The sequence below is a fragment of the Hibiscus syriacus genome, unplaced genomic scaffold (assembly GCF_006381635.1).
Source record: "Hibiscus syriacus cultivar Baekdansim isolate YM2019G1 unplaced genomic scaffold, ASM638163v2 tig00117048_pilon, whole genome shotgun sequence".
Classification (NCBI taxonomy): Eukaryota; Viridiplantae; Streptophyta; class Magnoliopsida; order Malvales; family Malvaceae; genus Hibiscus; species Hibiscus syriacus.
This window is the reverse complement of record NW_024063538.1, coordinates 270,276-286,218: the sequence shown is the minus strand read 5'-3', so window position 1 is coordinate 286,218 and position 15,943 is coordinate 270,276. Positions and strand designations below refer to the sequence as shown.

General features: G+C 33.9%; 1 pseudogene; it reads left to right on the top strand.

Annotated features, from left to right (window-relative positions):
* Positions 1-9,607: 9,607 nt before the first annotated feature.
* LOC120197331 lies at positions 9,608-15,801 on the top strand (annotated as a pseudogene).
* The last annotated feature ends 142 nt before the right edge of the window (positions 15,802-15,943 follow it).

Genomic DNA, 15,943 nt, shown 5'->3' with positions numbered 1-15,943 from the left:
CAATATGCATTTGTGTTGATAGATGATTATTCTAGATATACTTGGGTTATATTCTTAAGTACAAAAGATGAAGCATTAGAACATTTCATCACATTTTCAAAAATTATCCAAAACGAAAAAAGGTTACTCTATCACTAGTGTTAGAAGTGATCATGGAACTGAATTTGAAAATCTTGGTTTATTGAATTTGTAATTCTAATGGTATTAGCCATAATTTTCAGCACTAGAACCCCTCAACAAAATGGATTTGTTGAGAGGAAAAATCGAACTTTAGAAGAAATGGCTCGAACCATGCTTGTGAAAAATAATTTGCCAAGATTTTTGGGCAGAAGCCACAAATACGCTTGTTATGTTATAAATCGAATAATGATTAGGCCACTTTAAGAAAACTCCATATGAAATTTTCAAAAATAAAAGCCTAACATTAGTTGTTTTTCATCCTTTTTTAGAAAAAGTTTTAGAAACTACAATCATAGAGGTCCCCAAAGAACCTCTAATGAAAAATCGTTAGAAGTATGTGGGTTCCTAAATAACTCATTACTACTAAAGATAAAATATCCTACACAAATGGATACCTAAGGGGACTCGGATTTCGGAAACTAATGAATATGGACCCAAAAGAATTTGGGTACCAAAAATAAAAAATTAATCTATATTTGTAGGGAAAGGAGCATTGCTACAAGGCACGGGAACAAATTCAAATTCATGGTACCTTGATAGTGGATGCTCAAGACACATGACCGGAGACAAAAGCGGTTCATTGAGCTTAACGCCAAATGGAGGAAAAGTGACTTTTGGAGACAATTCAAAGGTCACATTAAAGGTATTGGTACAATAGGTATACATCTTCCATACAATTAAAAATGTTTTATATGTGAATGGATTAAAGTATAATCTATTGAGTTTAGTCAATTATGTGATAAAGGATTCAATGTCTTATTTGAAATTAATGGTTGTAAAGTCATTGACATTACATCTAATCGGATTATGCTTGTTGGTCATAGAATAGGAAACATATACATGGTGCATTTAGATTCTTTTGATATGACTAATTTATTCCTAGTTTCTAAGGATGAGCATGATAGTTGGTTATGGCATAGGAGACTAGGACATGCTAGTATGAGTGTTTTGCAACGGTTAATTCAAGGAGACCTAGTAAGAGGTTGCCTAAGCTTAAATTTGATAATGATAAAATTTGTGATGCTTGTGCTAAAGGAAAACAAAAGCGAGTTTCTTTTAAATCCATTAATGATGTATCACTAGTAGAGTTTTACAATTGATCCATTTAGATCTTTTTGGGCCAACTAGAACTACTAGCTTGGGTGGAAAACAATATGCATTTGTGTTGATAGATGATTATTCTAGATATACTTGGGTTTTATTCTTAAGTACAAAAGATGAAGCATTGGAACATTTCATCACATTATCAAAAATTATCCAAAACGAAAAAGGTTACTCTATCACTAGTGTTAGAAGTGATCATGGAACTAAATTTGAAAATCTTGGATTTATTGAATTTGTAATTCTAATGGTATTAGCCATAATTTTCAGCACCTAGAACCCCTCAACAAAATGGATTTGTTGAGAGAAAATCGAACTTTAGAAGAAATGGCTCGAACCATGCTTTGTGAAAATCATTTGCCAATATATTTTTGGGCAGAAGCCACAAATACCGCTTGTTATGTTATAAATCGAATAATGATAGCCATTTTAAGAAAACTCCATATGAAATTTTCAAAAATAAAAAGCCTAACATTAGTTATTTTCATCCTTTTGGATGTAAATGTTTGTTTTAAACAACGGTAAAGAAAACCTTGGCAAATTTGATGCTAAAAGTGATGAAGGAATCTTTCTGGGTTATTCCTTAAATTCTAAAGCTTATCGTGTATTTAATAAAAGAACTTTAGTTGTAGAGAGTCTATACATGTTGTTTTTCGATTATAATTCCCTTCCGAGAAAGGATTCTTGTATGAATGATGATGTAGGTGTTATAAATACAAATGACGTTAGACATGACGTTGGAGAACCTCATCAAAGGAAGAATGAAAAATGAGGAAACTCATGATCCTCTTGAGAATCCAACCATTGAAGAAATGGAAGTATCTTATCCAATAGAGTACAACTATGTCAAGGATGGTGAAATTATAGGTGATCCATCCAAGGGGTAACAACTCGATCTTCTCTTAGAAATATTTGTAATTATGTTGCATTTATCTCATGCATAGAGCCTAAGAATATTAAAGAATCATTAAATGATGACATTGGATTATGGCTATGCAGAAGTTAAATCAATTTGAGAGAAGTAAAGTATGGACATTAGTTGAAAGGCCTAGTAATAAATCTACTATAGGTACTAGATGGGTATTTAAGATAAGCTTGATGAGTGGTAATATAGTGAGAAACAAGCTAGACTTGTTGCTCAAGGGTATACTCAAGAGGGCATAGACTATGATGAAACATACGCTCCCGTAGCTAGGATGGAAGCAATTAGATGTTACTAGCATTTGCATGTTTTCATGAATTTAAATTATATCAAATGGATGTTAAAAGTTCATTTTTAAATGGTTTTATAAAGGAAAAAGTGTATGTGGAACAACCTCTAGGTTTTGAAGATTCAAATTTCCAGACCATGTTCTTAAATTGACAAAGTTCTTTATGGCTTAAAACAAGCTCCTAGAGCTTGGTATGAAAGATTGTCAAATTTTTTAATTGAAAAAGGTTTTCAAAAGGGAAGGTTGACACTACATTGTTTCTAAAGCATAAAGGTAAAGATTTATTATTAGTTAAAATTTATGTTGATGATATAATATTTGGTTCTACTAATGATGTTCTTTGCCAAGAATTTTCTAAGCTAATGCAAAGTGAATTCGAAATGAGCATGATGGGGGAGATCTCATTTTTCTTGGGACTCCAAATCAAGCAAAGAGATGGCATCTTCATCAATCAAGCTAAGTACGTCAAAGATATGCTCAAGAAGTTTGGACTGGAAAATGGAAACCTCATGACACTCCAATGAGCTCTTCAACAAAGCTTGACTTAGATGAAGGAGGTAATGTGTAGATGTTAAATTATATAGGTCAATGATTGGCTCTTTGCTTTATCTAACTGTAAGTAGACCAGACATTATGTTTAGTGTTTGCTTAGTGCTAGATTTCATAATGTCCTAAGGAATCACATTTACTATCTGTTAAAGAATCTTTAGATACCTTAAGGACACTCCTAGTTTAGGACTTTGGTATCCTAGAGACTAGCTTTTAGCTTGCATGCTTTTTCTGATGCGGATTATGGAGGATGCAAATTATAGGAAAAGCACCTCCGGTACTTGCCAATTCCTTGGAAATATGCTAATTTCTTGGTTTTCAAAGAAACAAAATTATGTTGCATTATCTACCACTGAAGCCGAATACATTTCAGCTGGTAGTTGTTGTGAACAAGTTTTATGGATGAAACAACAACTTTTTGATTATGGAATTGATGTAGGTACCATTCATATCAAGTGTGACAATACTAGTGCTATTTGTCTCACTAAAAATCTCATCCAACACTCTAGAACTAAGCACATTGAAATAAGACATCACTTCATTAGAGACCATGCACTAAGGAAGATGTAGTTCTAGAATTTGTTGATACTTTGCACCAATTAGCGGATATCTTTACAAAACCCTTAGACAAGGAAAGATTTTGGACACTTAGGAGAGAATTAGGTTTGACCAACCTATCTTCACTTAGTGTTTAAAATAATTTTGGCACTTTTAAGAATAAATGAAAAATGCTTATAATAGTAATTTTTGATTGCATTCATTGCTATTAGTTAGGGGGAGTTTATGATTCTTGATTAATTTTATGTTCAAATATTGTTTAAAGATTAATTTAATTGTTTGAACATGATTAATTTTAATATATTTGCCAATACCACTAGAGGAAATTAATTTAGCATTTTGGGTGTTTAAAATCGGATTTTAGTATTTTGGTGCAGAGGGAATCGATCCCCCTTGAGGGAACTGATTCCCCCTTTGAAGGGGAACCGATTCCCCCCACAGGGGAATCGATACCCCCCTGGGGTTCTGGTTATACACGGCAGAACCCTTCAAAATCCTAAAAATTCTCTCATTTCTCTTCTGTCGTTCCCTCTCAACTCTCTCCCTATCTCCATTCTTACCTCAAATCATCGATTTTAATCAGAATTCACTTCAAATATCATCTCCTAAACTTGCAATCATCATAAAAATCGTGCAAACAACATCAAAATCCACTCAATCTCATCCTTCAAGGTAAAATTCTCTAAACTCACTATTTTATTGATTTTGAACATAGGACTAGTTGTAATTAGTTCTAGGATGAACTTTAGATCGGGCATTGATTGTTTAGTGATTAGAAACTAGATATTACAACCAATTTCATCAAAAACACAAGAATTTTCCAATTTTTTTTAAAATTTTCGAAATTAAAAAAAATTTTAATTTTCAAATTATTGTGTTTTGATTAAATTATGTTGTTGTTATGAAAACTATACATATATTATTTCTCAAAACCATATTTTTCAAAAGTTTTTCAAAAACTTTGCCCATTAGGATTGATTTAGAGAACCTTGAAATATTGAGGACTCAATTGAGTTTTGGGATTGATTGAATTGCATACATGTGTTTTCTAAATTGCAGGTTATCAATTCTATTCTGATTTTCTAAACCATGTCCAACCCTAAACGTGTTAGGTCATCATCTAGTCGCTCACACCGTCAACCAAATCCACCTCCAAATCCTCCTCCTATTCTAATTTCTAATCCTAATCCCATTGATCCTAACTTGATTATCCAAAATTCGTGTTTCAATCATCCTGGTCCTAGAAATCATCATTTTTGGTATTATCAATATTTCGATTCTTACAAAATCTGGGAAGAACGTATTCCTTCTCGTCAAGCTATGTTAGCTATTAATTTTAAATATCTTCCTCTTTTACAAGAGTGGAAATTTGATAAACTCTTTGACCTTGAACCCATCGTTTACCATCAACTTGTTCGTATTTTCTATTCTAATGTCGTTTGAGTTAAAAACCAAACTGAAACCGAAACCATAGGAATTCGTTCCTACCTACTAGGACAATTCTTATATATTGACTCGGCTTACATAGCCAATACATTCGAATTAGATAATGATGGTATTTCAAATGAAAAACAGGTTTTAGGATCTCATTATAAAAGAAGGGATAATGCAAGTGTCTTAGACCTTCATGAACGTTTTCTTCATCTAATGATTTCTTGGTGGTTTCGACCATCCGGAGGTCGTTATTCTACTCTTAGAGCCTTAGATCTTTGGTGGTTACATTGTTTCGAAAACAATATTAAAATTAACCTACCTCAGATTATTTTTGCTAAAATTGTTAAAACCGTAAATCTTGTTCCTAACTAGAAACTCTGTTCATCTCTAGTTTACGGTTGCATTTTGAGTAATCTGTTTTCCAAAGCTGGGCTTAGAGTCGGTCTAGATGCTGTTTTTCCCCTTAAGAAACAAATTAACCTTCTTTCCTTAACGAGAGCGGGATGGATTAAGGATAAGGAAACCGGTGAATGGGTTCGATCTTCTGCAAATACTCCGAGAGCTAGTTCTTCACAAGCTCCACCCGAAGCTGACGAAGATCTCGAGCTTGAGCAATTAATGCAAGACATCGATGAAGCCGAAGATGAGCCTGAGCAACCCGAGGAGCAGCCCGAGGAGCAAGCACAACAAACTCATCAAATGCCTCCATATTTTCAATCCTTTATGGAGACATTCGATTTCCGATATGCTACCATGGATTCACGCTTTACTTCTATAGAGTCCCACTTATCCACAATGGGAGCTCAACAATTAGAAATTCTTCGGGAGATACGTGCAAACAACGAAGCAACCAACGTGCGTATTAATGACCTCACTCACGAAATGGCCGCTATGCGAGCTCGTTTTCCTCCTCCTGATCATGATATGTGATTCTATGTTTTTCTTTGAACTCCAAACTTATTGTTTTAACATTTTGAATATTTTGGAATGTTTGAATTTGTGGATTGATTGACTTTGAATTTGTTTGGATTTATGAATGGTTAGAACTTATCTATTTGGTGTGATAAATTTATTCATTATTGCATCATTTACTTCATGATTAGATATGACCAATTTTGCCATGTCACATTAACTATGAATATTGATTATGAAACTAATGGCTAACGTTTCTCTTGCTTGTGATCTTAGCAGCTTAAAAAATATCAATTAGCTAAATGATTTCAAAACCTTGTTTTAATTCTTTAAAATGTCTTTTTGATTTAACAAAAAGGGGGAGAAGTGTTAAATGTGTTTTTAAATGATAATGGGAGAAGTGTTAAAGTAAGGGGGAGTAATTTCAAAACTTGATTTCAAAATCTCAAAATCTTAAAATTACTAAAATGTTTTGTTATATCAAAAGGGGAGATTGTTGAAACATTTTGATATTTCGATATAACAAATTAAGTTAAATGAATTTAAGATTTTCCAAATGATTTTCTAAGTATAGTCTATAGAATTATTCGAATATCAAAACATTACTCCAATCTTTCAAATATCATTTTTAATCCTTACTCAAGTGTAAAATTAAGTTTTAATCTTAAAACAATTTCAAAATATTTTACAAAGTATTTCGAACCATTTCAAAGCCAAAATTACAGATTGCTCAGAGGGAACCGATTCCCCCCCAAGGGGTACCGATTCCCCCCTGAATGGTTTGGCTCCGAGAATTCCAGTATGCTCGGAGGGAACCAATTCCCCCCCAGGGGTACCGATTCCCCCTTGTATACGGTTGAAATATTTGAATTTTACACTTAGGGAACCGATTCCCCATAGGGGGTACCGATTCCCCCCACGCTCCAAGCTGTTTTATAATTGTTTTCACACTAAAACAGCTATATATTTTCTCTAATCATCCCCAACGTTCAGAAGTGATTCAAGGTGTATTTAAGCAAGCTTAGAAGCCATTGATCAACACAAGAAACATTAAGCAATTAGAATCAAGAGAGAATCAAAGAGAAAGCATCAAACCTCAAGTTGAGCATTTCAAGCCTATTTTTCATTCAATATTCATTTTGCTTTCAAGAACACTTATTGTGCTCAATTGTATTTATTCTTGAGTGTTCTTTCTCTATGTTCTAGAATTGTGCAAACATATTTGCCTTGTGGTTTTTCTTGTAAGTTTGCAAATTTGTATTTCTCTTTGAGAAAGAGTGTTCTCAATAATTGGGGTATATTCTTGAGGGATGTAAGGTTATCTCTTTGGCCTCAAAAGAAGAACAAATTAGTGAATTAGTTGGAAAATCCTTAGTGGGATAGCTAAGGTAGTGGACTAGACTTTGGTTGATAAAGTCGAACCACTCTAAATCGCTGTGCAATTTCTTTCAATTTCTGCAAAAGCTTCTACCAAAATTTTTATTGCCAATTCACCCCCCTCTTGGCCGATTCAGTCAATCGATTTAACTCAACAGGTAATAATAATGATAATAATCGGAATATTATCGTCGTATGTACAATGTGCCTAAAAATATTGACTTTAACATAACCGGTTAATTACTAGAAACATTATCAACTATAATAACATAACAGGTAGCGCTTATGTAATGTAATATGTAGCGCATTTTTAAAGCTGATGGGCATTAAAAATTGACGATAACAAAATAGATTAATTACTTGATTTGTTATCAATATTATCAACATATTAGGTTGCACCTAAAATGTTACCAAAGTTTAAGCTGATGGAGCTTTAGAAATATGATGATAACAAAACAAGTTAATTACCGGAAACATTATCAACCATAATAACATAACAAGTAGCGCTTATTTAATGTAATATGTAGCTCTTTTTTTAAAGCTGATGAAACCTTAGAAATCCGACGATAACAAAATAGGTTAATTACTTAATTTGTTATCAATATTATCAACATATTAGGCATCGTCTAAATTATTATCAAAGTTTAAGCTAATAGGGCCTTACAAATCCGACGATAACAAAATAGGTCATTACTTATTTTGTTATTAAAATTATTAACATGTTAGGTAGCGCCTAAAATGACCAAATTAAGCTGATGGGGCATTCGAAATCTCACGACAACAAAATATGTTAATTTCTTATTTTGTTATAAATAAATATTAACATACTAGGTTGCACTCAATAATGATAATTTGAATAAAGTAGGTTGCAATCTGGAAATTTAAAATTCTTTTAATGACGTCGATATGATTTAATATATTACGTATCTTTGGATAATAATTATTTTTAAAATAAATATTGATACTATGATATGATGGTCGGAACTTTAGTAATATCAATACTTTTAGAGTACATATAGGTACATTATTATTATTATGGATACATATTTATTAAACTTTAGAGTATCCATACTTTTAGAGTAAATATCCATACTTTCGAATTAAAAATTATTTTAAACGGTTAAGTTGTATATATTTTACCTTACATTATTATTAATCTTTAAACAAACCGGTAACTAGCTTAACCGTAATAGATAGCGCTTATTTAATGCAATAAGTAGAGTCTATTTAACATAATAAGTAGCGCCTGTTTTATTTTACCATTTACATTATTATTAACTTTAAAAAAATCGATAGCTAGTTTAACGTAATATATAACACCTATTTTATTTTACCGTTTACATTATTAGTAACATTTAAATAAGTCGGTAGGTAGTTTACGTAATAGACAATGTTTATTTTATTTTACCGTTTATATTATTAGTAATCTTTAAATAAACCGGTATATATTTTAACGTAATATGTAACGCCTATTTTATTTTACCGTTTACATTATTAGTAACCTTCAATAACCGGTAGGTAGTTTAACATAATATAGCACCTATTTTATTTTAATCGATTAAGTTTTAAATATCAGTATCGATACATACAATATAGATATAGATACTTTTTTAGGACAATAGTTGAACATAGTTTACTGTCGAAACAATATTCATACTTTTAGAGTAAATATAAATACAAAATTTATGCAATTTATGTTTCAAAAAATTTTAATAGTTTTTTATGTTTTCTACCTAAAACATTAATTTAATAATTTTATTTACAAAAAAAACTATTTAATTAATTAGATTTTTTTATAAAATATTATTTAGAATTTAAATTTAATAATTTTAACTAAATATAATAATAAATATATAATATATATTTATTATTTTTAATTTAATAATAATATATCGTAACATAAAATAAATCATTAGACGCTTATAATTACTAAATTAATATCTTAAAACTCAATCAAAAGATAACTCTAAATTATTTTTCACAAACAAATAAATATAAATACTTATATATATATATATCGATACCTATCTATAACCAAATTTTACCAATTATCAAATATTTTAATAATTCTTCATATTTTCCACTCACAACATTACGAGCACGGATAACATTTTACCAAATGTATTAATTATATTATTAAATTTCCAAATCATATTATTTTTTAACCTTATATTAATCCGCCTATACTGAGACAACTTATCAGCGTTTATTGACATTTTCCTTTTCAATACAAAATCAGCTTTACATTTTTTACAACAACCACAGCTCCTCAGAGGTTCGCTCTCGCTCTCGCTCTCGCTCTCGCTCTCGCTCTCGCTCTCGCTCTCGCTCTCGCTCTCGCTCTCGCTATTCAGATAAATCGCCGTTTTTCATCAGGTATATTTCGATTTCAGATCGTCTTTTTGATAATCCGCCGATTAATTTACCGATGAAAGCTGAGCTTGTATTTCCATTTCTTCCTTTTTTTTCTACGATTGTTTTATCGGAATGAGGTGGTATAGTGGATTTGATCTGCCTGTTCTTCTTTTATTTTTTTTAATTATTTGTTGTTTCGTTTGATTTTTGAGCTGTTTTTGGAAATTTATGAAAAGTATTTCCCAGAATATGAATAAATTTTTTAAAAAATATATGTTTTGTTTTGGCATTTCGTTTTTATTGCGATTAAATAAGATATGGTTGTTTCTGGAATATTTCGGAGCACTGTTTTTGTGTTTCCAATAGGGTGTTAAATGGTTACATGCGATTTTAGGTGAAATTATGGTTTTTATAAAATCCGATGATTAACTTTTGAGAAAGAGCTGAATGTTAGTTTGAAGTGTATGGCAATATCTAAGGAGTTTGTACTAAATAATTTATGAGGAACTGGTTTAAGAGTGTTGCCGTGTTTTATTTACCAGTTGCGATAATCAATCATGAAAACCTTGTTTTTAATATGTTGATTCTGAGTTAGGTAGGTTGTTTTGTCGGTAACATTTTTTTTTGGGGGGGGGAGTATTTCAGAAAAATAGGTTATTTGCTGAGCAAAAGGATTGGAAATAAGAAAATGCTTGATACGCTGAAACTTGCTTTGCTGAATCCTGAATTGTGCTGAATTATAGTTCTATGATGTTCATATGTATTCTCAGATGGAGGCAAAGCAACAATTATCAGTTTCAGAGACTAATGAATCCACCACTGCAAGTTTGCATGGAAGTAACACTTTGATTAAGGGTGATTCTACAACAAATGGGCCTGTCAGTGATCAAAATGTAAATAACCCAACTATTGTTGGAGTTAGTAAACAAAATGAGGCTTCCAGTAACTCACATACTGTTCCTTATATTTATCGACAAGACGTTGTCAAGAGTAATACAAGTGGTTCAATTGGGATTGTGAGTGAAGTTGCTGGTGACTCAGATTCAGATGGAAGCATAACTGATGATGAAGATGATGAAGATGAAGATAACGAGGATGGTGAAGATGAAAGCGGTGATGTTGATGCCAATAGCAATGCTAATGGGAGTGGTGAAGCGAGCAAAGGTGACCGTGAATATAAGTGTGGTGATCTTCAGGCTGATCAAATTCGGGTACTATGGATGGATGATACTGAACCAGTTCAAAGTATCAAGAATGTACTGTTGTTGATCGGGTTTCTTACATGGTGATTATGTAGCTGCTGCTTCAGACTCAACTGGGCAGGTGGGTGTTGTGGTGGATGCCAATATCTCTGTTGATCTATTGGCTCCTAATGGATCAATTATAAAAGATATATCCACCAGAGACTTGCAACGTGTGAGGGATTTTGCTGTGGGTGATTATGTGGTTCTTGGTCCTTGGCTAGGTAGAATAGATGATGTCTTAGATAATGTCAACGTGTTATTTGATGATGGCTCTGAGTGCAAAGTTATGAGGGCTGAACCATTGAGTCTCAAGCCAACTACTAGGAATACCCTTGAAGATGATGGTAGTTTCCCATATTATCCTGGCCAGCGTGTGAAGGCAAGCTCTTCATCTGTTTTCAAGAATTCTAGGTGGTTATGTGGCTTATGGAAGCCAAACCGGTTTAGAAGGTACAGTAACTAAAGTTACAGCTGGATCCGTGTTTATTTATTGGATAGCATCTGCTGGCTATGGGCCTGATTCTTCCACTGCCCCAGCTGAAGAGCAGAATCCAAAGAATCTAAGATTGTTGTCCTGTTTTACCCATGCAAATTACCAAGTGGGTGATTGGTGTCTTCTTCCAACTTCATCACAATCCATTCCTTTGGACAGGGGTTTTTCTAAGCTGCAACTTAATGGTTCCATGAGAAATGGAAGAAATCGTGAATGTGACTCGGAAGAGATGGATGAATCAAATGATAAATCTGAATCCATGGATCTTGATGTTATGCCTACACCTAATGAAAACAATGCCATTGTTGAAACTAAAGAAAATGGCAGTATTTGACAATAAAGTCTCACCTGAATCTAGCTCTTGTAGCAGTGCATTATCAGTTTCAAAGGAGACTGTCCATGAGCATTGGCCCCTTCACCGCAAGAAGGTCCACAAAATTGTGATTAGGAAAGACAAGAAAGCAAAAAAGAAAGGGGATAATTTTGAAAGGGCACTATTAATTGTCAATAGTAGAACAAGGGGTTGATGTTGCCTGGCAGGATGGAACAGTGGAATGTGGAGTGGATGCAACAAAGTTGATCCCAATTGAAACTCCTGGTGATCATGAATTTGTTGCCGAGCAGTATGTGGTGGAGAAAACCTCTGATGATGGTGATGATACATATGAACCCAGGCGGGTTGGGGTGGTCAAAAGTGTTAATGCAAAGGAACGGACAGCTTGTGTAAAATGGTTAAAGCCGGTTGCCAGGGCAGAGGACCCTCGTGAGTTTGACAAGGAGGAAATTGTAAGTGTGTATGAACTGGAAGAACATCCAGATTATGATTACTGTTATGGTGATGTAGTAGTTCGATTACCCCCAGCTTCTTTTCCTGTGCAATCTGTTTCTGAAGAGGGCTCCCTTGAGGAACCAAAGCAGGAAGATGGAACAAAGGAGGTGAAACGAGACTTTAAAAATAACTCAAGAAACAACAAAGTAGAAGGTGCACCACTGAATGAAGCTTCCATAGACTTCACAGATCTCTCTTGGGTTGGGAACATAACTGGCCTGAAAAATGGTGATATTGAGGTTACATGGGCTGATGATGGGATGGTCTCAACGGTAAACTTGATTCCTTATTCTGTGAACTATTATTTTCTTTTCTTTCAACTTAAGTTGTCTTTAACTTCTGAATTTTAAACTTTGCATCTTTTTTTAGTTGGGTTTCTTATATTTATTACAGTGGTAATCTCTCTTCCCAAAGGAGGCTAAATATAAGCATTATAACCTTAGAGAAATCTTCTCATGACATTTTTAGCTTATCATAATCAGTAAACTTATCTTCCTTTGCTTATAAACTGTTTATATCTGCTTCTTTTAGGAATATCTTAATTACTTCTATGTTCCATCGCATGATGATTACTGAAGTATTTCATACTGTGCCTTTATTCCCCCGTGGAGGAGCATGGTATGGTCATTGTTTTGACAAATTGATCCTTTGGTTTGTTTAGGTTGGACCTCAAGCAATTTATGTTGTTGGTCGAGATGATGACGAGTCAATTGCTGCTGGGAGTGAAGTAAGTGATGATGCTACTAGTTGGGAAACTGTTAATGATGATGAGATGGATGCTCTTGAGAATGCTCAAGAGGTTTGTTTCTGTTTGAGACAGTAGTATGGTTGTCCATATATATAAATCAGTTAACACATCAACATATCAATTATATGCAAGTGGGTTTTCAAAAAACTGGTTTGGAAGTTGTCGATCTTGGCACTTTATTTTGAAACACATTTTTATGAGCCAGAAAAATGTTTGGAAAAAGTATATACTTTTGCCTTATAGCACAGGTAGGACCATAAGATGGTTGAGAAAAGATGTCTAGATGTCTTTTTCACATGCATGATCACTGAACCTTTTATGCAATCTGCTATTAAAACTATCAGTATATTATTATGTAATCTTAAATTCTAATAATTCATTTATTATTCTCAGTTGAATGATATGACTATTTCTTGTTCAGGATCTGGAGCCTAAAAAAGCCAGTGGAATTGTTTCGGAAACAGAAGAGGGTATGGAAAAATAATTCTGGAAGGAATGCAATATTATCTATCCCCTTAGCTGCATTTGATTTTGTCACCAGAGTAGCAAGTGGATTATTTTCAGGACGACAGAAGAATGTTGATCCAACTGGTTTGGATTCTGAAGGAGAAAATGAACATGAGCCTGAGGGAAGAGATTCCAGTTATGAGTCTAACTCACGGAAGTCTAATGTTATTGATAATTCCTGTGGAAAAGGTCCAAAACACGTTGAGGTAGAGGCCCAGAAACATTCACTTCCAGGGGAAGATATATGCAACTTGAGCATTGAAGACTCGGATCCTAACACAGGTGATGAGGATAATGCTTGCAGTTTCAAGCGGTTTGATACAGCTAAAGATCCTCTAGATCATTATTTTCTTGGTGCAAATGGGCAGGTATATGACCTTACTATATTAGCACTTCCAACTAATAACTTGCTTTGTTGACTCAAGTTTGAACATTAAGAACATGAAATATAATCTTTTGATGTGAACTCGTTGTCATAGTGTGGTTAAGATCGTCCATTAATTTGATTGTGCAATTTAAAATGCACTCTGACATATTGCAGTGCAAGTTGGGAAGTTTATATTGATATGTTGCTTGAGGAGATTCTGATATATTGATATCTTTTTTTCTCTTGTTAAATTTCTGTTGGTACTCCACCTTCGTAGTTATGTCTTTTAGATCTTGAGTCCTTCCACATTAATCATGCTTGCAGAATAATACCGGAAGGAAGTGGCTAAAGAAGGTTCAGCAAGATTGGAACATCCTTCAAAACAACCTGCCAGGTAAGAATTGTGTGGTCTAGGCTTATTAAAAGGTTTCTGGTACTTGGCTATGGCAACCTTTGTTTTAAGCACTTGAAACAATGTAACAGATGGAATCTATGTACGAGTATATGAGGATCGGATGGACCTCTTGAGGGCTGTAATAGTTGGGGCATATGGAACACCTTATCAAGATGGTCTTTTCTTCTTTGATTTTCACCTTCCTCCCGAGTATCCTGATGTGCCACCGGTATGATCCCAAATTTGATTACTCAAAGCTTGAAATTGTTTTTTTTCTTATCTTTTAATGTTCATAGAATTGGTTCTGAACTTTTTGAATTCTCTTAATGTGTCCTATGACAATGAATCATGCTACTAGTTTTTCTGACTTTGGTTCAATTCTGCAGTCAGCATACTATCATTCAGGTGGTTGGAGGCTAAATCCTAATCTATACGAGGAAGGCAAGGTTTGCCTTAGCCTTCTAAACACATGGACTGGCAGGGGAAACGAAGTTTGGGATCCATCGTCTTCAAGCATCCTTCAAGTCCTAGTTTCATTGCAAGGGTTAGTGCTAAATGCTAGGCCATATTTCAACGAAGCTGGGTACGATAAGCAGATTGGGACAGCTGAAGGAGTGAAAAATTCGTTAGCATACAATGAGAATACTTTCTTACTGAACTGCAAGTCGATGATGCATCTAATGCGGAAGCCCCCGAAGGTGATTATTCCATTTCACTCATACATTCTCATTATTGAGTTGCTCTGGCATGGTTCATAGGAAGTTGTCCACCTAAGATTTTAAAAGGCTAGGAGGTTTTAAGCATTGCACATATTTTCTCGAAGTGTCATCTGAAGTTATCAATGTTCCTATGTGCCGATTTATTGATACCTCGCATGTAGTTTTTAGTATTTAACAACTGTCTAGCATAAATCCATCCGTCGTAGCCCGTGGTAAAGTTCTGTTCTAGCTCGACTTCTCACTGAATTCCATATCATGAACTACTGACATAATTTACCGGGGCATAATTAACAGAGTAACCCCCCTACTTATTCTCATAAGTAGTGCTTAATATTATATCTTAGAGGTAGTAGGGATTTCTGTGCCTATTCTTTATCTTTTCCAGATACAAATGATTAACTTCATAATTATCTCTAGGACTTCGAGGAACTTGTCAAAGACCATTTCAGACGACGTGGTTATTACATCCTTAAAGCCTGTGATGCATACATGAAAGGCTACTTAATTGGCTCTCTAACAAAGGACGCCTCCATTAGTGACGCGAACAATGGGGACTCCAATTCAGTCGGTTTCAAGTTGATGTTAGGCAAGATTGTGCCAAAGCTTTATCGGCATCAACGAAGTCAGAGCTGATTGTCAAGAATTCAAGCATCTCCAGTCATCATAATGGTTGATTCTTCTAAAAAAACTCAATATTGCCATCAATGCGACAAAGGTCAGTGCTCTGGTATTTTGCTATGTAAATATATAACTCGGTGAAACATTCTTCCGTCTTGTTTCGGACAAGCCATTTAAAAACATTAGGAGCTGCACTTCCTTGTAGGAAAAAATGACAGGGTTTCTTGTTTTTTCTTTTTGTCATATTGAAATTCTTTTCATCTAACTTAGAGTGAATTTTCCTTTTTTACTTGAATTCTTTGAGTGAATTCTGGGTTTAACTCTTCTTTTCACTGATTTATTTTAGA